Below are 26,305 nucleotides of genomic sequence, written 5' to 3'. Positions count from 1 at the left end.
ATCCAAACAGTACAAAGAAAGAATCAGATTTCCTAATGGAAGCAGTTCTCTGCACATAGATACTCTCCTCTTTGGGAGACAGGTCAGGAGAAACAAGTGCCGGAACCACAATCTCCTGGTTTAGGTGGAACGAGGAAACCACCTTAGGTAAATATCCGGGACAAGTCCTAAGAACCGCCCGGTCACAGTGAAATAGATATGGGGAACTACAGGACAAGGCACCCAAATCCGACACTCTTCTAGCTGAAGCAATAGCCAGCAGAAACACCACCTTAAGGGAAAGCCACTTAAGATCAGCTGAACCAAGAGGTTCAAACGGAGACTCTTGAAACGTCTCCAAAACCACCGACAAGTCCCAAGGAGCCACAGGCGGGACATAGGGAGGTTGGATACGCAACACACCCTGAGTAAAGGTATGCACATCAGGTAAGGTCGCAAATTTTCTCTGAAACCACACCGACAAGGCAGAAATATGAACCTTGAGGGAGGCCAGACGCAGGCCTAAGTCCAGGCCCTGCTGAAGAAAAGCCAACAACTTGGCTATACTAAACTTGGAAGCATCACAATCGTTAGATGCACACCAAACAAAGTAAGAATGCCAGACCCTATAGTAAATCTGAGCCAAAGCCGGTTTCCGGGCCCGCAACATAGTTTGAATGACCGCCTCAGAAAAAAAGCCCTTAAGACGGAAGCTTCAAGAGCCACACCGTCAAAGACAGCCGGGGCTAGGTCCTGGTAGACACAGGGGAAAGGAGTAGTGAGGTAGAGAGTTGCTATATAATCTCATAAAACTGTTGTTACTAAATGTCCACAGAGAAACATTGTGGCAGTACAACTGTTATTAAGAAAAAAACCTTTGACACATATACATTTATGCAGCATTGAATTGGATATAAATATACTTCAAAGTACCAGTTTAGTTGCTTGATCACAGATTTGTTTTTTAAATTGTCCAACAATTGTTAGGTACTCAATAACATTGTTGTAACCACAAGACAGCCATTTCTAATCTCTATTCCCTCTAATTTTCAGGATGTACACTCTCTCAATTATGTGCCATTACTGGCTCACCTCTCCTCACTGACTTCTGCTTGGATGGGCTACGAGGTCTCCTGGTTGGGCCGCCTAGCAGCATTTAAAATGATGTTGTTACCAAAACTTATGTATTTATTTTGAGCCATACCCTATGCAGTCCCTTGTAAACTATTATTTCAGATGCGAAGATTAATGTTATCGTATGTTTGGAAATGTAAGCCTCCTCGATTGGCCTACACATGTATGATTGGTTCACTTAAGCCCTCATTCCGAGTTGTTCGCTCACTAGCTGCTTTTAACAGCCGTGCAAACGCTAAGCCACCGCCCTCTGAGAGTGTATCTTAGCTTAGCAGAAGTGCCAACGAAAGGATCAGACTATTTAGTTCCTATTTTGACGTCACGAACACGCCCTGCAATCGGCCAGCCACGCCTGCGTTTTCCCAGGCACACCGGCGTTTGTATCTGACACGCCTCCGTTTTTTAGCACACTCCCTGAAAACGGTCAGTTACCTCCCAGAAACGCCCCTTTCCTGTCAATCACTCTGCGGCCAGCAGTGCGACTGAAAAGCTTCGCTAGACCTTGTGTAAAAAACCATCGGCTGTTGTGAAAGTACTTCGCGCATGTGCATTGCGCCCCATACGAATGCGCAGAAGTGCCTAATCGCTGCGCAGCGAACTTTTTCAGTTAGCGATCAATTCGGAATGACCCCCTAAGTACCTAGATTAGGGATTTAGGGGCAAATTCAGTAAGGATAGCAAATGCTGTTATTCAGCAGAATTGTCACAACTGAGGGCCTGAGCTGACGGGAGGCAGCCTCAGTTGTAGGGGCTGAGATGTACCGGAACCTGGGAGGTTGTATCAGACCCCTGGACATGTAAGTAACATGAATAATAACTGCCCGAAGGCGTGACCACGACAACTTGGATAAAAGTCAATGATGTTTATTATGACAACTCCGCAACACAGCAGCAGTAAAAGAAAACGTAAAAGTCAGCAAAGAATAAATACAGTTCCTGGGTACTACAGGATGGCAGGAGCCACAGGGCACTGGTAGTGTGAGATAGTTCTTATGATCTTCTAGATGGAAAGTCCTTACCAGGCCCGACTGTAGCAATGGAGATAACCCAGGATTGTGCCAGCTGGTGTTCCAGGAAAAGCTGGGTTGCTGAAGATAAAACAGCTGCTGTGGATACTGGCTGGAACCAGACTGTTGTTAGCACGGAGTGGATACTGGCTGGAACCAGTTAAATAATAAATGAACTTGGGAGCGATGAAATATGAACTGAAATGTAGAACTTGAGAGCGGAGAAATAATAATACCGGTGGAGAGTGGTAAAGTGTAGAAAGGACACCGGCCCTTTAAGGGAAGCTGTACTCTGCTGGAAGCTGAGCTGGAAGCAGGTAATGTTGTAGCTGGAAACAGATGAATCCACAATGGATTGGAGAGTCAGGCTACACCGCAGGTGGAATGCTGGTGCGGGTCTCTATGGTGGAAGTCTTGAGACAGGAGCTGGAACCTGGAAGACAATCACAGGAGAGAGACAAACAGGAACTAGGTTTGACAACCAAAGCACTGACGCCTTCCTTGCTCAGGCACAGTGTATTTATACCTGCAGCAAGGAAGGGATTGGCTAGGCAATTATGCAGATTATCAATACTGAGAACAGATTGGTGGAAATGATCAGCTGACAGAATCCAAGATGGCTGCGCCCATGCAGACACTTGGAGGGAAGTTTGGTTTGTAATCCATGTGGTAATGAAAACAGTAATGGCGGCGCCGGCCACCGGAGACAGGAGGCGCCAGGCTGACAGATGCACATCCAACCACGCGGACACAGCGGAGGCCGCGGCTGACGTAATCGCCACTCAGACACTCTGCATGCAGAAGTTCAGGGACGGCGGCGGAGGCCGCGGGAGACGCCATGCCAGGTGTAATATGGCGTTTACTGTGACAGCGTCCCAGAGTGACAGGAGAGGATACAGGAATGTACACATCAGGATAACAGATGGGATCCGGTCCTGGAGCGCTGAGCCAGCCTTAGGAGGCATCTGATGGGTAAGAAATGGCGTCCAGATACCCGGATCGTGACAAGAATTTGCTATCCTTTTGCAAGCATGCTGGGGGCCACCCAGCATGCTGACCGGCGCTTCCCCCCCTGCTACAAGCAGAAATTGCAATCGCCTCGCAATTTCTGCTTGTCAGCAGAAACTAAGGTTGACTCCTGCCGGCGCAGCTTAGCTGCGGCCGCAGTAATCCCAGCGCCATCTTGTCTGTTGCGGCAGCTGTGTGTGACATCACGCAGCCGCCGTGACCACGCCCCTGAAATGCCCCCGTTCGTGCCGCACAGCCCACAGTTTGGGTTGCCCCTCCCCCGTAACGCTCCAATTCCTCCCTGAAAACGGAATGCTGCCGCCCTGCTCCCGCTACGCCTCTGCCTGATTGACAGATTTCTGTCTTGTGTACTGTGGCCGGAGAGCCCCCAGCCACGAGGCAAATGGCCGCCCTGGCACTGAAGGGGTTAATCCCTAGTGCCCGGCGCCATTTGCAAGGACAAAAGGGGCTCTTGGCGCCAAAATTTGAAATATATTGTGGGCGCTAGGCGCCGTGTTTTATAAATGTATTTTAATATGTGCCGTGGTCCCGGACCCCTCCGGAGACCACGGCAGGGAGGACAGCTCCCCGGCGCGCTCAGCAGAGTGTGCGCGCCGAGGGAGAGGAGGCAGCCGCTGACCGCCGGAGTCCGGGAGCTCCGCTCCCGGCAGCGGTCAGTGTAGCCCCGGGCGCACTGGAGTGTGCGCGCCGGGGAGAAGGGTGAGCGCTGCGGCTGGGAGCTCGGCTCCCGCTGCAGTGCTCTAGGTGAGAGCCGCCGCTGGGGGCCGGGAGCTCTGCTCCCGGCGCCTCAGCCCAGCACGGGTGGCCAGCCGCAGCAGCCGGGACGGACGTCCCGGGCTGCTAGTCGGCGAGGGGGGTGCGCTGCAGCCCGGCTCCCCGCCGGACGCTGCAGCGAGGCTAACAGACAGGCGCCGCTCATGGGGGACCGGGCTAGCCGGCTCCCTAGCGGCGTGGGCACATTAGGCGGCCAAGCAAGATGATGAGCGCTGGGGTCCGGGAGCTACGCTCCCGGCGCCCCAGCACCACAACAAGCCAGGGTCACGGCGGCCGGGACAAGTGTCCCGGTCCGCCGGACTTCGGTACAGGGGGGTGCGCCGCTGCGTGCGGCGAGGCCACTGATTAGTGCCACCCTGGGGGGACAGGGAGAGCCAGCTCCCTGGAACCCCAGAGGCAGAAAAGCAGGCTGGAGGATGGGGGAAGCCAGCCCCATACCTCCAGCACCCAGAGAGCCCTAACAGCCAGGCTGCAGGGCTAGGGAAGGCACTGCAGTGCCTGAGTATGTAGAGTCTGTGCAGGGCACAGGCTCAGTGTATATGTAAAAGGAAAAATGTACAGTGTGATTTAAAATGTAAATGTATTTAAAGATAAAGTGCACTTACTTGATTGTGTGTCCCAGGAGGGGGGAATCCATAGCTGTGCAGGCTGATGGATTCTCCCAGACCTTTTCCCTAAAAACGGAATGCTTTCCCATCCAGCCTCACAGTTCCAATGGGGACAGGGAGAAAAAGAAGCAGCTTAGCTATAAGACAAGCTGAGTGGTTTCTTGGAGCTCCATGGAGATCAGCCGTAGTGGACCAGAGACCTGGACCGGGGAGCCAGGCTGCCCAGCTCTGGAGCCCAAATCCAGGCTGCAGGCAGTGAGAAGGGGTCCCGGGCAGGTTTCTGGAAGTCAGTTTAGGAGGGAAAACCTCCCCCCAGCCAGACTGAACGGCACCGTGGGAGTAGCCTGCTCTCCCAGATGGGAGAGACAAAGGAGACCGACCACTCCCCACTGTCCATTGGGAACAATGTTGTGTGTGCATGAGACCAGAGCATGCACAGCTCATGGGTAAACATTGATTGGTTGTACACCACAGGGCGGGCTTACCCCCTGTGGTAAGGGGTCTTGGAGAGGGATAAAAGGAGGGCAGTTGGCCCATAGGATTGTGTATTGTAACATCTTCTTCTGCTGAAACATCTTAATTGTATGCTGTTGCCCCTAGCAATAGGGAGGAGCCTTTTTTAAAGGTTATTTTGAGCAATAAACACCTTTGCCTCAAGAAGACTGCTTCATCTTGTGACCAACAGGGTTAGGCCAAACCTAGCCCCGTCCTCCGGCTGTCCAGGGAAGCACCTGACGTCTCCAAGCTCCGCCTTCCGCCAGCTACCGGTAGAGGCCTAGCAAGTGGCTAGTGGGGATTCGTCAGCACCACACAGCTGTGGTAAGGCAGTGCGTCGGCACATACAGAGCAGAACCGTGGTTCCAAACGCCACGGCAGGTTAGGAGTTTGGTGGTGGCAGCAAGAACCCGCCCACAACGCAGTGGGTGGAGTCAGTAACAGGCGGTTACTGACGGTAAGCGGGAATCCCCTATGTGGTCAGGCCTCGTGCGGCTTGACCTTCCATTCTGTGCGCAGTCAACGGGACGCGGCAAGCGGCGAGTGCTTCCGTACGGTACCGTCCTGTCACATGTACAAAATAAAATATTAATAAAACCAAATCGTGTGCCGCCTATTATTTCTTGTGCAACCAATATACTCTTATATGCCCTACCCACTGGCCGATTTTTTGAAAGATATGAACGATCTCATTCATAAATGAACGAGAACTCGTTCATATCTTTCAGTGTGGAGGCTCCAGCGATGAACGATGCGCGGTCCCGCGCTCGTTCATCGCTGGTCCCCCGTCGGCTGTGCATGCAGGCCAATATGGACGATCTCGTCCATATTTGCCTGCACTTCAATGGAGCCGCGTGACGGGGGGAGTGAAATAACTTCACTGCCCCCCGCCGCCGGGTCGCTCGTCGGCCGTATCCGCCGTCGGGCAGCTCGGCGGCGGGTCGGCCAGTGTGTAGGGCCCTTTATAATGAGTATGAATGTTTAAAGCTCCAATTATTTGTATGTATCCTATGAATATTAATATATTATTATCCTTGCCATACATTTCTGTACATAATATTTAACTGTACCTATATCCGATTAACATATTGTATGAAATTCTAAATTTAATCCATATTATACTCAATAAATTGTTGAAAAAAGAGGAAAGAAGAAGTGAATATAGAATTGATGTTCCAGTCACAGCCTTGGTGTTTATAATGTGTCTGCTCACTTTATTCTACTGGCAACAATTAGTTTCAATTTTGTGTTGCTCTGTGTACAGAAACTGGCAACAAATGTTGCTGTGTAGGTTTCAATTAAGCTTCTTGGCAGTCTGCCCTTATTTCTGTATTGCAGACATTAAGCAGGCATTAAACAAACTAGAAATATAGCTGTTTGTAGTTTTTTAATCACAGTTATCTATTGTCTTGAATTATATCGTAAATTAATGGAGAGGTGATGCTACAATGCACTTATTTGTATTATTTTACTCGAATAGTGCCCTCCACAATAGTCAATCTTTAATACATAATATGTACTGAAACGTTCATTTTTAAAATAACGCAGTGCAGGTGAACAGTATTCACTAAATATTTCCCTATATATCAAAGCCAGCGATTAGTATGTATTGAATCATTCGGCAAAATGCTGGAACTGGAAATATGCTGGATTTCAAAAGACTGATTGTGGTCTAATGGTCCGTGGTGCCCTGCTCCCTATTAATGCGTGTTGCTGATCATAACAATACATCGGAAAGTAGCACATTTATAGCATATCTATAACACCAGGCTTCCTCTCACTAAATCTCCTCTAACTGTTAAAACGGTATATAGGTGTACAGTATATGGGCAAGTTAATTACGAGCTAATAAACATTAACATGACATCGGCGGCGCACGGCTACACCAATGCGCATTTCGCTCTATGTTAGAGCTTCCTCTGGGCACCATCAGGCCAAGTACTTGCATCTTATCCTGTCCTGAAGCTTCAGGACTTTCTCCGGAGACAGGAACAGATGTTGACTGTGTGTGTCCAGGAGTGGCCCCAGGTGCACCATGCTCTGAGCTGGGACCAGTGAGGATTTCTTCCAATTGATGAGCCACCTGTGGGCTTGTAGGAAGCTTACCGTCAGTTGTAGATGACTGAGGAGGACATCATGGGAGTTTGCTAGGATCAGCAAGTCGTCCAGATACGGCAGGATCCTGACTCCCTGGCGACGGAGATGTGCCATCATTACGGCCATGACCTTGGTAAAGATACGAGGGGCCATAGCAAGTTCAAATGGCAGAGCCTTGAGTCTGATAGTGTAGGTTGACAGATACTGCTGATGTGACTTGGCAATAGGTATATGCAGGTACACATCCTGAATAGCCAGGGAAACCATATAGCCTCCGGGTTCCATTGCCAGCACATTTGAGCGCAGCGTCTCCATACGGAACTTGGACACTCTCACAAACTTGTTTAGTGATTTGAGGTTGAGTATAGGCCGGAAAGACCCACTGGGTTTCGGGACTAGAAACAGGGTCGAGTAGTAACCACTGCCCTTTTGGGACAGAGGAACCGGCATTACCACTCCTGTATCCAGGAAAGAACTCACAACCTGCTGCAGAGTTTGCACCTTTAGTGGATCCGAAAGGATGGCTGTGGTGCAAAACTGGCGAGGGGACATCTGTTGAAAGAGACTACATACCCATTAGACAAACTTCTCCCACCCATGTGTCTGAAGTGGACTTCAACCAGACCTGGGTGAACTGCAGAAGTCGGCTTCCCACCCTGGCATCCCCCAGGGGGGGCCCGCCCTGCCATGCGGCAGGCTTGTCTTGTTTAGAAGCAAGTTGACAGGCCGCCCAGGACTGCTTTGTTTTGGACTTAGTGATTTTGGAAACACGAAATTGTCTCGGGTATACCAGACCTTTTGCTTTCCCTTGAGATTGAAAGGAACGAAAAGTGGTACCTTTTGCCTTCTGTGCAGAAGGATTAGTATTTGGGAGAAAGGCAGTCTTAGCAGCCACCAGTTCAGACACAATGTTATTTAGGTCTTTTTGTACCTAAATAAATAAGTACCTCCATGGTCTTTTTGGAGTACAGGTCCATCTTCCATAACCTCAGCCACAGAATACAGCGAGCCAGGACAGATGTAGTCGACGCCAACATGCCCGCCTCAGAGGATGCCTCTTGAATATAATAAGAGGTGGTGGTGATGTGAGACAGGTATTGTCTGGTATTGTCAGACATATCCTCTGTTAGCAGCCCAGGAGACAGCAATAGTGAGTCTATGTACAGCACCTGTCAGGGAGTAAATAAATTTCAGGCATCCCTCCACAAACTTATCTGTCGGTTCTTTCATTGTAGTGACAGTGGTGACAGGCAGAGTGGATGACACCACTAGGTGGGTGACATGAGAATCCACTGGTGGTGAATTTTCCCACTTGTTTCATAACTCTGCAGGGAAAGAGTAGCGACCTAAGGCCCGTTTAGAGAGAGGGAATTTCTTCCCTGGATTAGACCAGGTTTCCTGCCTGATGTGCACCAAATGGTCAGAATGGGGTTACAGATTTTTAGCCACCTTCTGCCATTTAAACATGTCAGTTTTTTTGGTGACAGTAGTGGATTCCTCATCATCAGTGATTTGTAGGATTTGCTTAATAGCAACCACTAGAGCAGGGACGTCAATTTGCATTGTAGAATCCTCATCAGAAACACCGGATTCAGTGTCTGACAGGACAGTATGCTCCCCCTCCTCTTCAGATGAAACATCTGAGAGATTTGTGGATTGTGAGGAGGAAGCAGTCCGCTTAGATGACCCGGCGACATGGGAGTGACCTGGGGTAGATTTTTGTCTGAATAAGGAATGAGTCAACTGCTGCAACTGGTTAGACAAGTTTTCCGCCCAAGGCGGATTAACCATAGGGACTATTTGAGGCTGTAATGGTACAGGTGGTCCCATAGGGGGCGTTAGATGTTCCACTAGAGTACCCAGTAGGCTTGAGAATGCGGCCCAGGGTGGATACAGGAACTGCGGACTGAGTAGAGGGTGTATGACACATTGGCCCTCATTCCGAGTTGTTCGCTCGTTATTTTCCTTCGCATCGGTGCGATTTTCTGCTAACTGCGCATGCGCAATGTTCGCACTGCGGCTGCGTCAAGTAAATTTGCTAAGAAGTTTGGTATTTTACTCACGGCATTACGAGGTTTTTTCTTCGTTCTGGTGATCGGAGTGTGATTGACAGGAAGTGGGTGTTTTTGGGCGGAAACTGGCCGTTTTATGGGTGTGTGTGAAAAAACGCTGCCGTTTCTGGGAGAAACGCGGGAGTGGCTGGAGAAACGGGGGAGAGTCTGGGCGAACGCTGGGTGTGTTTGTGACGTCAAACCAGGAACGAAACTGACTGAACTGATCGCAGTGGCAGAGGAAGTGTCGAACTACTCAGAAACTGCTAAGAAATTTCTATTCGCAATTTTGAGAATCTTTCGTTCGCAATTCTGCTAAGCTAAGATTCACTCCCAGTAGGCGGCGGCTTAGCGTGTGCAATGCTGCTAAAAGCAGCTAGCGAGCGAACAACTCGGAATGAGGGCCATAGTACACAGACCATCATACACAGCTTCCCCCTATAGTAAATTTTTGGCGCAGGCTCTGCATGATGCAGGAGCGTCCACAGATTTACTGCCCATTCTGTTAGACATTGTACACAAATGCAACACAGAGCGGTTTAGTACGATAGAGCCACAGTATAATACCTGTGAATAAATCCGATAGTATGTGACTGAGTCCCTAGTACACAACACCTGCAAATAAATCTGGTATTATGTGACTGAGTACACAGTAGAATACACTTAATAGGTAAATACTGTGACGCACTATATAAATGACCCTGACGCACCTAGGCGCTAATTCAGACCTGATCGCTGCCGTGCGTTTTCGTACAGCAGCGATCAGGTCTGAAATGCGCCAGTGCCGCAGTGCGCCGGCGCATGCCAAACAGCCGACGGCTGTCTTAGCCCTGCGATCGCCTCTGCCTGATTGACAGGCAGAGGCAGTCCCTGGGCGGGAGGGGGCGGTCCGGCGGCGTTTGGCTGCTGTTTAAGGGGCCCAGTCCGGGCAACGCAGGCATGGCCGGACCGTTGGGGCGGGCCGCGGCGGCTGTGTGACGCCACACGCAGCCGCTGCGACCCGGGCAGCGATGAGCAGCTCCCAGCCAGCGCTTGAACTTTGTCCTAACCAACCCACATAATACTTTGAATAGTAAGGTGGACTTGTGCCGCCTGAATAGACAACTTCATCTCAAGGAATTTTTTGGTAAAAAGGAAACTGGTATACAGGTCGTAAGTGCTGACAAACAGATAGGTCCAATAAAGTTGAAGTCTAACTTTGACCCTTTTTCTACCAATGTGGCTATTAAAGCATTTATAAGGATGGTATCTAATTGCATTGAATCTTGTGAAAGAGATACATTCTTTGTAAACACAGTAGTATGTGTTAGTGAATGGAAAGCATTACGGAATCTATCTACCTATGACAATATTATAATATGCCCCGCCGATAAGGGTGGGGAAATCGTCGTGCAAGACATCGATGCTTATAAAGAAGAGGCCTACAGGCAGTTAGGAGATGCTGCAGTTTATATCAAACTGGAGAGAGATCCTACAGTTGAATTCCAAGGGGAATTGCATGACATTTTGCTACATGCTGTTGAAGAGGGCCTCATCACCGAGTCATTGAAGAATGCTCTCCTCGTGTACCGGTTTTCAACATGCTACCTAAGTTACATAAAGATTTGCAAAGACCGCCAGGTCGACCAATAGTGTCGGCTAAAGATTCCCTTTACTATCAGATTTCTAAATACCTGGTCTTTTACCTGCAGCCGATCATACAGAATAAAAGCACCTACAACGTTCTTACAGAAATTACGGGATTTTGGCAATATCCTGGAGAACTATAGCTGGCTATGTACTGCTATGTACCGCTAACGTAGTCAGCCTCTATACCAGAGGTTTTCAAACTCGGTCCTCAGGACCCCACACAGTGCATGTTTTGCAGGTAACCCAGCAGGTGCACAGGTGTATTAATTACTCACTGACACATTTTTAAAGGTCCACATGTGGAGCTCATTATTTCAATTGTGATTCTGTGAGGAGACCTGCAAAACATGCACTGTGTGGGGTCCTGAGGATCGAGTTTGAGAACCTGTGCTCTATACTAACATTCCCCATGATAGGGGACTGAGAGATGTACGGCAACTTATCACTGATAATATGTTATATGATGGTCCTGATGTTGAGCTGTTTCTACAATTGTTAAAGCTAGTACTTGAGAGGAATTATTTCATTTTTTTTTTTTTTAAATAGAGTAATTTTTATTCAACAGCGATTTTATATATACAGACATTACAGTGTACACTGGGAGGCACATTGGGATTACACGTTGTTCAAAGCATTGTTGTCACCATGGATATACGTATACTTATACTAATACGAATGACATTTCCCCATTTTACAGTTCCCGTGCATATTTCCCACCATATACATATTTTCTGAAGTCTGTAACCAGGTCGCGTTTCACATACTTAACATTTTGTATTTCCTCCCGCCCCCCCAACCAGGACCTGTATTAAAAATTACCCCGTCTGTCAGGCCCTTGATAGCCCCCAACCCCTCTACCCCCAAACAAACCCTTTAACTAACTTAAGCCTAGTTACCTAACATGCGTGATGTGGTGTGGCGACCAGATATGTAAACAGCTATAATAGATGAGAGATGGAGGTCCGGCTCTGCGCCCCGAGGCCCAGATATCACACCGCGGCGAGGGTCGGTGCCTCTAAGTCCGAAGGGCAAGGGATGAGTATGTGGAAGTGATCCAAGGAGACCATATCTTCTCGTATTTGGTAAGGGCATTATACTTCATGTATACATAACGTTCTTTTGTTAGAGTATCATTTATCAAACCTTTGAAAGCATGTATCGTGGGAGGTCGCGGGGCCATCCACGTCCGCGCGATGCACACCTTTGCAAGGGCGCACATGTTGCGGGCGTACAAGTCTTCCCAGCGGGACCCAGAATCGGGGTCTCCCACCCCCAGAATGCAGAATTTCGGAGTCAGCAAGCTCCTCTGTATCCCCGTATGTTCCAGAATCGACCCGACCCCGGCCCAGAACACCTGCAGCAGCGGGCATTCCCATGTGAGGTGCCAGAATGTACCTCCGGCAGCCCCGCACTTGGGGCAACCGCCAGCGCTATCTGTCCTAAATCTGGCCAGCCTGCTCGGTGTCATGTATGATCTATGTAGAATAAAAAACTGTATCTGTTGAAACCGCAGCGATTTGGTGACCTGGCTCGAGTTACCCAGAGCGCCCTCCCAGTCTTCCCCGTCCATGGGACCTACGTCACTCTCCCATCTCTCCCTAAGACTTGAGAGCGGGTCTGCATGTGTCGTTTGAAGGAGATACGAGTAAGTGAAGGAGATCACCTTAACTCGGCCCAGTGAATGTAGGAATGCTTTCATGGGGAAGGGGGAAAGCGTTGGGGCAGAATCTGCGAATTGCGCTTGCAGGGCATGTCTCAGTTGTAAGAATCTATAGAAGTGTGAGTTCGGGAGTCCAAACTCCTCTTTCAATTGCTGAAATGATTTTAACGTGCCATTGCTATATAGCTGGGACACCGAAACTATCAAGTACGGAGCCCATACCTCCTCGCCCCCCAGGGACCCCAGTTCACTAAGCAATCTGGAGTGCCACAGGGAAGTGTCCGGGTCCATTCCCTCGTACCCAAGTAGGGCCTTCAATGCCAACCATATCTTCATAGCCTGGAAGACAATAGGAGGTGATAGTCTGGAAGGGTTACCCCCCGCCAAAACCTGTGCCGGGGAAAGACTTGGGTAATAGCATCTAAGGAACGCCCGGCCTAGTCCATCTTCCTCCCCTCCTCGGAGCCACATGCCAATGTGTGATAGCTGAGCAGCATAATAATACAGTTGGAAGTGGGGTAATGCCAAGCCGCCGTCCCTTTTTTGTCTGGTAAGAGTGGATAATTTTATTCTGGACCTTCTATTGGCCCATATCAAGGACGTCAGGACACTATTTAATTTTCTGAAGAACGCTGGAAATATGTAAACAGGGGACTGCAATAGAACATACAAAAGTTTAGGCAGCACTACCATTTTAATGAGGCCGACTCTACCCGTCATTGTCAGTGGCAGCTTGCACCAAGCTCTCGATTTGCGCACAATCATCTGTACCACAGGGTCAAGGTTTAGGGGCACAAAGTCCGATGGGTCATTGGTAACCAGGATCCCAAGGTACTTAAACTGGGCTGTCCAACACAGCGGTAGGGATATTTTCGGGGACTGGGGGGGGGAGCCCATAACGGGCATGATAAACGATTTGGTCCAGTTTATGCGGAGACCCGAGTACCTACCGAAGGTCTCTATGACCCGCAACACAATGGGCATATCCACCGCGTAGTCTCGAAGGAATAACAACAGGTCATCCGCATAAAGGGCCAATTTGTCAGTGCAGGGACCCGTACTGATTCCCTCAATGTCCGGGTGTGACCTAATCAAACAGGCCAGGGGCTCCATGGCAATGGCAAACAGGGCAGGAGAGAGGGGGCATCCCTGTCTGGTGCCCCGTGTCAAAGGGAATGAGGAGGAAATGTATCCATTCACCAGGACCCTGGCGCGTGGATTCTGGTATAGCAGTTTGACCCATTGTATAAAGTTGGGGCCAAAGCCCATGCTCCTCATAACTCCCCACAGGTATGGCCACTCAACACTATCAAAAGCCTTGGCCGCGTCCAATGAGACCACGACCTCGTCAGAAGGGAAATCATGAGGAGCCTGCAAAATAGTGTACAGCCTGCGCAAGTTAATGGACGTGGATTTCCCAGGCATGAAGCCGGTTTGATCGGGATGGATTATGGATTCAATCACCGTGTTTACACGGACCGCAAGAATTTTCGCTAAGATCTTAGCGTCTGTGGGGATAAGGGAGATCGGCCTGTATGACTCCAAGAGTTTAGGGTCCTTACCAGGTTTTGGAAGCATTATTAGAATAGCCTCGGACATTGAGGGAGGAAGGCAGTCAGCGGCATATATGTTGACATACATGTCTAGTAGTTGAGGTCCAAAAAACTTAATGTACTGTTTATATAGTTCCGTGGGAATACCGTCACTACCCGGGGATTTGCCACTAGGAGCCGCCTCAACCGCCGACACCACCTCCTCCAAGGTCAGAGGCGCATCCAGAGCGTCCCTATCCTCAGGGGAAAGTTTAGAAAGGGGGATGTTTGTCAGGTAGAGGTCTAGCTCCTCCCCGGAACATGTCAGTCGACTGTTGTATACCTCCCTAAAATAACAAAGGAGTAGCTGTGCAATGTCGGGGGTGTTATCTGTAATGGAGCCGTCGGCGCCGAGCAGCTGTACTATTGTGGTCCCAGGCCTGTCGTAATGCACTAGGTGGGCCAACAAGCTACCTGGTCTGTCCGCCTGCATGTATATATTATTGGCCCTAAACAAGAGGGAGCGTGCATTTTTGTCTGAGAGGTGAGCCAGCCAGGCCCCCTGAGCCGTCTGCCATCGGGCCTTCAGCGCAGGGGTGCCCTCAGTCAGGTAGCGTGTCTCCAGGTCCCTGCACTCTGTCTCAAGCTGTCTTTCTGTCGCCCTGCGAGCCACCTTGCAGGCAGCAATTTTGCCAATTAAGGTACCTCGCATATACGCCTTGAATGCATCCCAAACTACCGGAGCCGGGGCCGTGTCTGCGTTATCCGCGAAAAATCCCTCCCATGTGGGCGCTAATTCTGGGCATTCGCCCAGCTGGGCAAGCCAGGATGGATGCAATCTCCAGTATGACTGTCCCCTCTGACATTCCCCTGCCAGTGACAGCACCAGGGGTGAATGATCGGATACCCCCCGTGCCTCGTAATGAGCGTCCGTCACGCCGGGCACAAGCTCCGGTGAGACCAGGGCCAGGTCGATTCTGGAAAAGGAGCCATGTGTACTCGAGTAACAGGAGTATTGCTGAAGGGTAGGATTACGAACCCTCCAGACATCTACCCACTGCATACTGTCTAGGAACTCTGCAAATTTAGATTTGGGAGGAATCAAGTCGCCCCCCGCTCCCTGTCTCGAAGGAGTCCTCCATCTGTCCAAAGAGGCATCCAACACAGCGTTGAAGTCTCCCAGGCAGATGACAGGAGTGTGGGGGGAGGAGGCCACGAATGAGGCAGCCTTTTGCAGGACATCGTATGAGAATGGGGGGGGAACATACACAGACAATAGGAAAAAATTTCGTGAAAACAGTTTGCACTCTAGAAATACGTATCTACCATAAGGATCTGTGTTTACCCTAATCATCTCGAACTGTACAGTCCTCCTTATCATCACCGACACCCCTCGGGAATAAGAGGAGTGTGAGGAATGATACGCCCACCCCACCCAAGGCCTGCGGAGCGACAACAGCCTATTCCCCTCCAAGTGAGTTTCACTCAAGCAAATAATATCCGGGCCATATTTCTTGATCATTTTAAATACTAGGGAACGTTTAACTTTGTTGTTGATGCCCCGGACATTCCACGCCAGAAATTTCAAGGGAGGCATGTCAGTCTAAGTATCAGCAGGGGCGCAGCTCTATTAGCAACCACCCGTCCAACCGATGTTTCGCACCTATAATCATATCGCCCGCAGGCCCCGAGCCCCAAACCGGACCCCATAAAACAATACAGGCCCACCACACCCTCCAATTGACAAACAAATAGGCTTCTTAAATTCAAAATGAGCAACATAATAACTACTGAGAGGCCAACGGCGGCCCCCAAACTTCCCCCCACCCCGTATACCTCCCCGAACTGTGGTATACCCATATCCCTAACTAAACTCTAACCTTGGAGATCCCAAGGCCTACGGCAACACTGTACCAGGTGTACAGATCAATCAACCCCAATACAAAAACCCTTTTGTACGTTAATGTCACTTCTCAGCAAAGTCCAGAACTATTAAGCTAGAGGAAGCTCCCTGGACTTATACTTGCGGAGTGTTGGCCCATATAGGAGGGCGACCCGGTGTCAGTCTGGAGCCAGCTGGCGGTCCCCCGGAGCATACCTGTCCAGCCAGGACGCCGCCTCCCTCGGCGAGCCGAAGAACTTTGTCTCCCCGTCCGCCACTACGCGGAGCCTGGAGGGGAACAGCATCGAGTAGGGCAGATTCAAGTCTCGAAGACGTCTTTTGATGGGAAGGAACTGGGCCCGGTCTTTTTGAACGTCCGCTGCAAAGTCCGGAAATGCCGACACCCTGATTCCATTCCGGAGTAGGGGGCCCTTCACACGGCCCAGGCGCAGGACAGAGTCCCGATCCTTGTAGTGCAGGAACTTTGCAATAAAAGTTCGTGGCGGGGCGCCTGGGGGCAGAGGCCGGAAGGGCACACGGTGAGCCCGCTCCACTGCAAACTGGGAGGTGAAGGATTCCGCACCATATGCCTCTTTTAGCCAGGACTCCAGGAAATCTTCAGGGTTTGCCCCCTCCTCCTTTTCGGGGAGGCCCACGAATCTCACATTGTTTCTGCGGAGTCTGCCCTCCATGTCCAGGAGTTTAGTTTGCATTGTCGCGACTTGCTGTGTGACTGCAGACACCGATCTCTGAAGAGGGCCGCTGAGGTCCTCCAGGTTGGAGACCCTTGTTTCGGTTTCGCCCACTCTCTCCCGTATTCGCTGGACGTCCTGCCGCATCAGTGATAGATCACACTGTACCTTCTCCATTTTGTCCGACAGACGTTGTTCACTGGCCGCTATAGCCTCCAGGACCTGCTGGATGGAGGGAGCGGGTGGTTGTGTATTCGCCCCCGAGTCGGCCCCGGCCGAGGGATCCATTCTGGCAGGGGGGGAGGCCTTAGGTGATGGCTGCGTCGACTGGGTTGCAGGCTGTCGTGCGAACTTCTCCAATTTAGCAGCGGCAGCGCTCTGACCACCCCTCACCATCGTATCAATGCCCAGGACAGCTCAGAGTCTCGCTATTCAGTGTCAAGAGGTATAGCAGGAGGGTGAATGCAGTATCAGCAGCTGCCAGGCACTGGGAAAGCCGGCTGCCAGGCCAGTGGGAGAAGGGGGGAACCAGGTGAATTCAGTAGTATGTAAATGTAAATCCAATATGTGATGTTCCAAGGGTAAAGGCAGAGGAAGGCAGCTGGGGCCAGTCCAAGCTCCTCCAGCCCAGCACAATCACACACTCACTGCACTCTGCTGTAAGGAAGAAGGGAGGAAGCTGCAGGCAAGATGGCCGCCCAGCACCTTTATTATTCACTCCTCTCACCCTGCTCCAGGCCTCAGGGGAGCTGATTTGATCCTGTGTGAAGCCCTGGGGGTGCAGGAGTGAGGTGTCGCTGTCCCCAAGAGCCGCCAGCCGCCGTGTCCGCCTCCGGCGCGGGATCGCGCGCGCGCGCGCGCACACGCGCCCGGCAGAGCTCCAAAACTGAGGCCGGGGATTGAATTGCGGCCTAGGCCCGAGGTCCGGGCGGCCGCTGGCGCGAGCCGGAAGCGCTCGTTTCAGGCAGTGACCGTGCCCGCTGCCTCCCCAGTACTAATAGGCAGGAGATGGGACCAGGGGAGACCGCAATATAGAGCCCCAGGATGGTTTCAGGATTTTTATTCCAGGGAGCTCCTCGGTCCTGCTGCCTAGTCCCTTGCTGCCGTGGCCACGCCCTGGAATTATTTCATTTTTAATAATGAATTTTTCCTACAATGGGCTGTGCGATGGGTGCTTGTGTTGCACCTACGTTTGCCTTTATGTTTATGGTAGAGGATGCCTTGTTTTTCAGTAAGAGGATCTATGCTGATATAATCCCACTATATACTAGATTTATTGACAACTTGTTCTTTCTCTAGATGGGTACCACAGAAATGTTTCATACTATGATGTGGGAGAATGTCGACTTTCTGGAGACAGACCAGTACATCAGGAGACGTGGAGGAGGCCGTAGGAGGGCAACAACCCAGCAGCAGGACCGCTACCTCTGCCTTTGTGCAAGGAGGAACAGGAGGAGCACTGCCAGAGCCCTGCAAAATGACCTCCAGCAAGCCACAAATGTGCATGTGTCTACTCAAATGATCAGAAACAGACTCCATGAGGGTGGTATGAGGGCCCGTCGTCTTTGGACCAGAATGTCCGGTTCACCCATGACATCCAGAAGGAAGTAATACACTTCTTGGATGTTGAGGTGAGGATCAGTGGATCGAGTTTTATTACTTCAATCTATCAGAAACCCACTGACTGTAATAATATTCTTCAGGCACCTAGTCACCATCCATACTCGTTAAAAAGAGGCCTGCCTTATTCACAATATCTGAGGGTACATCACATTTGCAATGACCCTGTTGATAAGATGGATAAGATGACAAGGAAATTTCTTGAGAGGGGCTATTGCAGTAAAGATCTACGTATAGCAAGAACCAAAGCAATGGCTGCGCCTAAAGGTATAGATCCAACAGCCATTAGTACAAATAAAACAGACTCATCAATAATATGGTGTTATGCACACCAGTGCCTGCAGGAATGTACTGGTGTTTGAACTGTTATGCACACCAGTGCCTGCAGGAATGTACTGGTGTCTGAACAGAGAGGGATGCAAAACAAATGAACTCACAGACAGACTGGGAAATATGACATAACGTACACAGAAGGTGATAGGGTAACAAAACCAACACAGAGTGAACAGAGAAGCCCAGAGGCTAAGAAACTGGGTGTCTCCCTAGTATTAGAAATGCTCAGATGGAAAAAGCAAGATGTTGTGTTTTAATACGTAGAGAACCCGAAATGCTGTTGCTAAGGGCAACAGCAAAACCCTAAAGGGTTACCAACGGGTGTGGCAATAAACTCCTTGGTCAGAGATGGAATAATAGACACAAGGAGAGTCTCCACAATCCTAATTCTCACTTGCAGGGCCCAGGTACAGCTTACTGCCACTAAACTGACACATGGACACCCTGCACAGTGAGAGAGGATTAAGCAGGCAGGTCTGAAAGTACAGCCACAAACCTGCTGGGCTCACAGAATATCAAAAGAACCTCAGCAGGTTAAACGACTGACTCCAGTCTTACTGCTAGGTCTGGATTGGCAGAGTGTAGTACCAAATCCCCAGGCCTATTTGCAGTAAGCAACAACAAATACAAAGCTACACAGTACTGGCTAACTTTCAGGAACTGACTAACCAACAAAGATTCAGCAGCATCTGCTTAACCTGAGAAGAGGCCTTATAAAGCAGGTGCTGTCCACGCCCCCCTCAGACCTCACAGACTGTGAGCACAAAAACCAGCACCGGATCCCCTGCCTGTAACCACTGCACAGCAAAAGACCCGAACCGGAGTATCAGCTGCGCTCAGGTTACTCCGCTAGCACTTGTCTCCCGGTTGCCATGACGACGTGGCAGCACAGGGCAGGAGACCCTAACAGTACCCCCCCTCTGACGAGGGGTCATTGAACCCCTACCACCGGGTTTATCGGGGAACTGCGAGAAGAAAGAGCGTATCAGTCTGGGGGCATGAAGATCACAACTGCGCACCCACGACCGCTCCTCCGGGCCATACCCCTTCCAGTGCACCAAAAATTACAGCCGACCCCGAACCATCTTGGAGTCAAGAATCCTTTCAACAACAAACTCCCTCTGGCCACGTATCAGAAGAGGGGAAGGTCTTCCTCTGGAAGAAGGATTACTAATCGCCCGTTTTAAAAGGGAACAATGAAATGTTTTATTGATACCCAAAGAACGGGGCAGATCTAACTGAAATGCCACCGGATTGATAACCCTGGTGATCTTATAAGGGCCGATGAACCGGGGGCCTAACTTATGAGATGGCTGTCTCAACTTCAAATTCTTGGTAGACAACCAGACGAAGTCTCCTAATTTGAAGCTGCAGGGTCTTTTCCGCTTATCAAAAACCCTTTTGGTCACTAATGACACAGACACAAGGGCTTTCTTCACTTTCCTCCAAATACCTCTAAGGACCGAAACGACAGAGGAACCACCAGGCGTGGAGTCCAGGGGTCAAAAGAATTGGCCTTAGGATGATGCCCATACACACAAAGGAAGGGAGAGATCCCTGTAGCAGAGTGAGCCGCGTTGTTATAGGCAAACTCCGCCATTGACAGATGAGCAACCCAGTCAGTCTGACACTTGGAGACATAACACCTGAGGAACTGCTCCAAGGACTGGTTCACCCTTTCAGTCTGCCCATTAGACTGCGGATGGTAGCCTGACGACAAGCTGACAGAAATCTGGAGATCGGAACAAAATGCCCTCCAGAATTTGGCCACAAACTGGGATCCGCGGTCAGAGACCACATCAAGTGGCAACCCGTGGAGACGCACAACATGCAGCATAAATAATTCAGACAGGCGTCTGGCCGATGGCAGCCCAACCAGTGGAACGAAGTGCGCCATCTTCGAAAACCTGTCAACGACAACCCAGATGGCTGTTATCCCCGAGGATTTGGGCAAGTCCACAACAAAATCCATTGAAATGTGGGTCCATGGCTTAGATGGAATAGAGAGTGGATGTAATGGGCCAACAGGAACCCCTCTAGGAGTCTTATTTCGGGCACAGATGTCACATGCCCGAACCCACTGATCCACATCCTTAGCCACCGAGGGCCACCACACCGCCCTAGATAGCAACTCCCGAGTTCTGGCAATACCCGGGTGACCTGCCGACTTCTTGGCATGGAATTCCAGGAACACTCGCTGTCTTAACCTAGGAGGCACAAACAAAAGACCTACCGGAAGGTCTGGAGGAGCCTGCTCCTGTGCTCTAAGGACTAATGACAAGAGGTCCTGGGTAATGCCCACTTTAATACATGATGGGGACACAATGGGCAACGGCTCCTCGGTGGTCTCCTGGATTGGAGCAAAACTCAGCGAGAGCGCATCAGCCTTGATGTTTTTTGACCCAGGGCGATATGTTATCAAAAAATTAAAGCGAGCAAAAAACAAAGCCCATCGTGCCTGCCTGGCATTGAGACGCTTCGCTGACTCTAAATATGCCAAATTCTTATGGTCGGTGAGAATTGAGACCACAAACTTAGCCCCCTCAAGCCAGTGTCTCCACTCCTCGAGTGCATCCTTAATAGCCAACAATTCCCGGTTACCCACGTCATAATTCATCTCGGCAGGCGAAAATTTACGGGAAAAGTAAGCACAGGGATGAAGGCGATTATCAGACACTCCCATCTGAGAGAGCACTGCCCCAATACCCATCTCAGAGGCATCCACCTCCACCACAAAAGGACGCTCTGGATCTGGGTGTCGCAGCACCTTGGCCGAGACAAATGCCCTTTTGAGACGGGCAAAAGCCGCCTTGGCCTCACGAGACCAGTGAGCAACATCCGCCCCTTTCTTAGTGAGTGCCACCAAGGGCGCCACTATAGACGAAAATCCAGCGATAAATCGTCTATAAAAATTTGCAAAGCCCAGGAAACGCTGAAGCGCCTTCAAACTAGTGGGCTGCACCCAATCCAGGACTGCCTGTACCTTGGAACCCTCCATTTGGAAACCTTCTGGGGAGATAATATATCCTAGAAATGCGATTTGCTGAACTTCAAATTCGCACTTCTCCAGCTTCGCCCCAAGCCGGTGGTCTCTGAGTTTCTGGAGGACTAAGCGTACATGCTTCCGATGTTCCTCCAGGGAATGGGAGAAGATTAGGATGTCATCTAAGTATACAACTAAGAATCTATCCAAATATTCCCTGAGCACATCGTTCATGAAATCCTGGAAGACTGCCGGGGCATTACAGAGCCCAAAAGGCATCACCAAATATTCATAATGCCCTGAGTGGGTATTAAAGGCAGTCTTCCATTCATCCCCCTCTCTTATTCGGATTAGATTGTACGCACCGCGTAGGTCAATCTTAGAAAAAATGGTGGCAGTACGAAGCTGGTCAAACAAGACCGAAATGAGAGGCAGTGGGTATTAGTTTTTAATCGTGATACGGTTCAATTCCCTGAAGTCGATGCAGGGTCGCAATGAACCGTCCTTTTTACCCACGAAGAAGAAACCCGACCCAACTGGAGACTGTGAAGGTCTGATAAATCCTTTAGCCAAGTTCTCCTGAATGTACTCTGCCATAGCCTGAGTCTCAGGACGTGACAGGGAGTACAACCTGCTCTTGGGAAGCTTAGCATTCGGCAACAAATCAATGGCACAGTCATAGGGGCGATGGGGAGGTAGTACCTCTGCAACTTTTTTGGAGAACACGTCCGCAAAATCTGCATAACACCCTGGCAATCCTGGCAAACTTAGCTGCGAGAGCCTGACTGGAAGGCTCAAGCAACTCCTGAAACAATCAGTACCCCAACTAAGAATCTCCCCAGAGACCCAGTCAAATTGAGGATTGTGGGCCCTTAACCAGGGTAACCCCAACACCAATGGGGCAAAAGTACAGACAGTCACATAAAAGGACAATTTTTCAGAGTGTGTGGCTCCAATAAACAAAGAAATCTGGCTAGTGCAAGAGGTAATTTTACCCTGGGATAATGGTTCCCCGTTTAACCCACAAATCTCAATTTCCGACGCCAAGGGTACTAAGGAAACAGAGTGTTTCAGGGCGAATTGGCGGTCCATAAAAACCCCGTCGGCCCCACTGTCCACAAAGGCCCCAGTCTTGACAGTTTGACCGAGGATCTTCAAGGTCACCGGAATGATAAAAGTCTTCTTGGGAAATTCTGACTTCTGGCCTGACAGGATATTTCCCATCACCCTCAGGCCCTGAAGTTTTCCGGCTTTTCTGGGCATGATACTACCACATGACCCTTATTCCCACAGTACAAACACAACCCCTGCTGTCTCCTCCGCGTCTTCTCACGCGAGGAGAGGCGGGTAGCCCCAATCTGCATAGGCTCCTCTGAAAATTCCTCAGAGTCTGAGGTTCCCTTGGGAAAGAAGGAAACCTCGGTCTCCCTTTCAAGCCTACGCTCTCTCAGCCGTCTATCCACCCGGATGGATAACTGCATGAGCTGATCCAAGCTATCAGGCAAGGGATATTGTACCAGTTGGTCTTTCATCTGGTTAGAAAGACCTCTTCGGTACTGGTGTCTCAGGGCTGGGTCATTCCACTGGGTATCATGGGCCAACCTCTGAAACTCCGTACAGTAAACCTCAACTGGCCTTCGCCCTTGCTTAAGGATCGAAATCTGAGCCTCGGCTGAGGCCGTCTTGTCAGGGTCATCATACAACATGCCCAGTGCCGTAAAAAAAGCATCAACACTTTTAAGCGACGGACAGTCAGGCTGCAACCCATATGCCCAGACCTGTGGGTCTCCTTGTAGCAAGGAAATCACTATGCCCACCCGCTGAATCTCTGACCCAGAAGACTGAGGCCTAAGCTGGAAATATAACTTGCAGCTCTCCTTGAAACAAAAGAACTGCGAGCGATCTCCAGAAAAACGATCCGGAAGATTTACTTTCGGCTCCTTAACCCCTGAAGGTGCTGCTGCTGCGGGAGCTCCGCCAGCGGCCTGGGAGGTGTGCATTTTAATGGACAAATCATTAAATTGACGAGTCAGGACCTGCACCTGATCGACCACCTGTTGCAACGTATTTTGAGGGGTATGCTCCATATTCCCACAAAATTTCAACAGGAGTATTTGGCTGCTGAATATGTTATGCACACCAGTGCCTGCAGGAATGTACTGTTGTTTGAACTGTTATGCACACCAGTGCCTGCAGGAATGTACTGGTGTCTGAACAGAGAGGGATGCAAAACAAATGAACTCACAGACAGACTGGGAAATATGACATAACGTACAAAGAAGGTGATAGGGTAACAAAACCAACACAGAGTGAACAGAGAAGCCCAGAGGCTAAGAAACTGGGTGTCTCCCTAGTATTAGAAATGCTCAGATGGAAAAAGCAAGATGTTGTGTTTTAATACGTAGAGAACCCAAAATGCTGTTGCTAAGGGCAACAGCAAAACCCTAAAGGGTTACCAACGGGTGTGGCAATAAACTCCTTGGTCAGAGATGGAATAATAGACACAAGGAGAGTCTCCACAATCCTAATTCTCACTTGCAGGGCCCAGGTTCAGCTTACTGCCACTAAACTGACACATGGACGCCCTGCACAGTGAGAGAGGATTAAGCAGGCAGGTCTGAAAGTACAGCCACAAACCTGCTGGGTTCACAGAATATCAAAAGAACCTCAGCAGGCTAAACGACTGACTCCAGTCTTACTGCTAGGTCTGGATTGGCAGAGTGTAGTACCAAATCCCCAGGCCTATTTGCAGTAAGCAACAACAAATACAAAGCTACACAGTACTGGCTAACTTTCAGGAACTGACTAACCAACAAAGATTCAGCAGCATCTGCTTAACCTGAGAAGAGGCCTTATAAAGCAGGTGCTGTCCACGCCCCCCTCAGACCTCACAGACTGTGAGCACAAAAACCAGCACCGGATCCCCTGCCTGTAACCACTGCACAGCAAAAGACCCGAACCGGAGTATCAGCTGCGCTCAGGTTACTCCGCTAGCACTTGTCTCCCGGTTGCCATGACGACGTGGCAGCACAGGGCAGGAGACCCTAACATATGGGTTAATAACTATACAATGTCATGTAAGAAATGAACAACTACTGCTAAGAAAATCTGGCCGGTAATACAATCAGACCCTGAATTGCTTGAGTTGGCTGACCGTTCCCTACTCCCTGTAACACAAGGGGTAAAAATATCAGGGATTACGTAGTACATGCTGATATTTCGCCTTCTCCCTCTGATCGGGAGCATTTTTTAACTAAGAAGCCAGGAAATTATAAGTGTCTAGGGCAGAGGTTCCCAAACTGTGTGCGGTGGCTCCCTGGGGTGCCTCGGGACACTTGCAGGGGTGCCCTGGGTTGGTGGTCCAGGACCAATTCAAATTATGCATGGTCAATATAATAGGCAAAACCAGTGCTGGTGGCTGCCAGTCATAAAATATGTGGCCAAACAGACGCAAATCCCATCCCTTACCACACACCTGACCCTAAGGATGACATATAACATAATCTACTTAATGTAATATTTCTTTCTAAATTTCTCAATAAGAAATTTTTGGCCATGGGGTGCCGTAAAAAAAATTCTGATATTCTAGGGCGCCGTGATTCAAAAAAGTTTGGAAACCACTGGTCTAGGGTGCACTACGTGCTCATATCTGGAGACAGGCGATTATGTTGTACACACACACACACACACACACACACACACACGGAAAAGGATTACGTTGCGGCATGTAGTCACCTGTACTAGCAGGTATGTTATTTACTGCATCAGATGTCCCTGCAGCATGTATTACATTGGAAAAACGGTGTGCCAATTTAAAGAACGCATGGCACAGCACCATAGCGCTATCAAGCAGGCGCTTGAAGGCAAGAATGTAGATCAACCGGTAGCCAAGCACTTTAAAGCATGTAAACACAGTCTATCCTCTTTAAGATACAAAATGCAGGATCATGTGAAGGAAGATAAGGGGGGTGGGGATAGAGCCAGAATTCTATTACAATATGAGGCTAGATGATTCACCTCCTGAATACTATCTCTCCGCATGGGTTAAATGAAATGTTATCCTTAAATTGCTTTTTGTAATGTGTTACTCTGTTGCATATTATTTCAATGCTGTGGATACTGGGGGTAATTCCAAGTTGATCGCAGCAGGATTTTTGTTAGCAGTTGGGCAAAACCATGTGCACTGCAGGGGGGGGGGGGGGGGGGGGGCAGATGTAACATGTGCAAAGAGAGTTAGATTTGGGTGGGTTATATTGTTTCTGTGCGGGGTAAATACTGGCTGCTTTATTTTTACACTGCAAATTAGATTTCACTTTAAACACACCCCACCCAAATCTAACTCTCTCTGCACATGTTACATCTGCCCCACCTGCAGTGCACATGGTTTTGCCCAACTGCTAAAAAATTTCCTGCTGCAATAAACTTGGAATTACCCCCACTGTGTGTCTTGAACAATATTGCTTGTTTTGTATACAGTTACCATGGTGATGGTTTTCACACTATGTTTGTCCCAGCTGCCGCCCCGGCGCCGTCTGTTGGTGATGACGTCAGCAGAAATGCGGGAGACGCCAGGCACGGCTCACTGTCACTTGGTGATTTCTGGTATAAAGGTAAGACTATTTCTTATTACAACAGAAACCAAGTTGCGCTCAACAATCAAAGAAGAAAAACATTTATTTTAAAAATTAGCAGCAATTCTCCCGGGAGTACAATTAATATAAATCAATTATCATAAATCTACACGGTACAGAATCACTATGCCCAAATGAATTATAATAATGCAGATATTATTTAATAATT

At 49.6% G+C, this 26,305-nt stretch overlaps 2 protein-coding genes across 7 annotated transcripts in view; one reads left to right on the top strand and one right to left on the bottom strand.

Annotated features, from left to right (window-relative positions):
* LOC134980080 (protein S100-A16-like) overlaps positions 1–26,305 on the bottom strand; it is a 57,856-nt gene that overhangs the window by 25,790 nt on the left and 5,761 nt on the right. Inside the window, exon 1 of one of the 6 annotated variants that reach the window (XM_063946722.1) lies at positions 25,986–26,075. The exons of the other annotated variants lie outside the window; for them this stretch is intronic. The gene's annotated coding sequence lies outside the window, so the exon portion shown is untranslated. Of the gene's footprint in view, positions 1–25,985; positions 26,076–26,305 lie in introns of those variants that run through there. 6 annotated transcript variants of the gene reach the window in all.
* The window catches only part of LOC134980083 (protein S100-Z-like), a 32,366-nt gene continuing 32,098 nt past the window's right edge, over positions 26,038–26,305 (top strand). The window contains exon 1 of the mRNA XM_063946729.1: positions 26,038–26,115. The gene's annotated coding sequence lies outside the window, so the exon portion shown is untranslated. The remainder of the gene's footprint in view (positions 26,116–26,305) is intronic.

This window comes from Pseudophryne corroboree, chromosome 12 (genome assembly GCF_028390025.1).
Source record: "Pseudophryne corroboree isolate aPseCor3 chromosome 12, aPseCor3.hap2, whole genome shotgun sequence".
In the NCBI taxonomy this organism is placed as follows: domain Eukaryota; kingdom Metazoa; phylum Chordata; class Amphibia; order Anura; family Myobatrachidae; genus Pseudophryne; species Pseudophryne corroboree.
The sequence above is the reverse complement of the archived record's forward strand: the minus strand, read 5'-3'. Positions and strand labels throughout refer to the sequence as shown.